We start from the raw sequence: 1,790 nt of genomic DNA, 5'->3' as shown, positions 1-1,790 counted from the left end.
GGCGTGTGCGACCGGAGGACTGGTGACAATATACGTGTTTATTGCGGGAATTATTCAGCGATAGAGGGGGAGGAGGGGTACAGATTGAATGAGAAATGAGGAAGTAGAGGGGATGGTGATAATCCAGGCAAGAGCCGGTCTCGGCATGACGAAAAACAACGGGTCTTCCATGTGATACAAGCCATACCGAGAATACACGAGTGATAATTAATTATCAATCGACGCCCGGTGATTATTTCAGTGACGCACGGTCTCTGTCGGTACAGAGACGAATTTTTATTGCGGTCGAGTGACTCTGTGTGAATTTACGTTTTAATTTATCTAATTGTTGGACAAAAATGGAGTTTGCGCTTTCCAGGGAAAATGGGAAAAAGGTGACAGGAGTCAGAGATCCTTCGATAAGATAAGAAACGGAAGAAGTTGAAAACAATGGGGACGAAATGGCCTCAGAATTTTCATGGTTGGTGAAAAAAAAAGACTTTTTTTTTATTAGGGTCCGGTCTTGTTAATTAGTCGGCCTCCGCAACGTCAACCGTAGCATCTTAACCTGCCAACAAATGATAATGGTCCTGACCAATTCTCTCGAGTGGCTCAATTTCACGGGGTTTCTATTTCAGTATCCCATCTCTTCTCGTTTTCTTAGTTCTGGAATTCCTGGTAGAAATCCTGTTGTCGCTAAAATCTCCGGTCAGTTCTGGAAATATCTCAGCGTTTTATTATGATGGAAAAGGGCTCCTTGGGAGCAATTAAATTATTTCTGGAATCTGCCTAATTATGTTGCCGATGAGTACGACCTTCGGGCTCCCCTGGATTTCCCGGTGGGAAAATATTGTGACTTGTGGTGGTAAGCATGCACTTTGACAATTAATTAAACTGAAATTGATCTGACGGATTTGATGGGAGATAATCTGGGCCTCGATGAGCCTTCCGATGGCTAATCTCATTGAATATCCAATTGATGCCAAAGGATTAAAGTGAGGCTATGACACCTCGGTTGCAGGGATGCCACCGCAAGATGGCGCTCTATAATCACCCGCCCACTTGGATTTAATTGCCATTGACCGTTCGTTGGGGATGAGCCATAAAATTCAAATTCATGTATTCTAACCGAAAAGTGATAACGCGTGGTTCAGTCGGTGCCATAAAAAGATAAAACTAACGAATAGATTGAGATGCTCGGAGTGAACGCCGAAGGAGTCGTAAAATAGATCGGCCCGTTTGATCATGGCAAAACAAGGATCTAGTCTAATCTGGGCCACTGTTCTGGATCTTAAGACTGTACAAGTACAAGAGCTAAGGATGAATCGTTGACTTGGTGGATCGGTGCCAGGCAGTCGGTGAATGGTTAATTACCTAGGCGACAAGTGGCCGTGTCAGGATTTTCACCGAGGGAAAAGTGACCTCTCCCAAAACCTCTGTAAATCATAGAACAATACTCCACGGTCCCTTTGTTCTCACCAATCGTTCTTTTTTTTTTCCTGTTCACTCGTACCCCTCGGAGCACTAAAAGTCCCTTTTCCCGTTTTACACAACTCCTGTCCCAGTACTCGTTGGTGAAAAATAAATAGATACCAAATAGACTCTGGTAAACCCGATCTACTTGATAGTATATCTGGAACTGGTGAGGAAGCTGGGGTATTATCTGTCGGATCGGCAGCAAAGAAAGTTCCCAGATCAAGTGGTGATTAGGACCAGTGGAACTACCTCGATTTTTTTCCTCTTCCGTTCAGCAACTGTCGGTGAATTTTTATCAATCCACAATTTCGTCTCGGGATGTAACGGAATGAAGT

Source organism: Fopius arisanus, unplaced genomic scaffold (assembly GCF_000806365.1).
Source record: "Fopius arisanus strain USDA-PBARC FA_bdor unplaced genomic scaffold, ASM80636v1 scaffold00143, whole genome shotgun sequence".
NCBI classification, from domain to species: domain Eukaryota; kingdom Metazoa; phylum Arthropoda; class Insecta; order Hymenoptera; family Braconidae; genus Fopius; species Fopius arisanus.
This window is presented reverse-complemented; position numbering follows the sequence as displayed.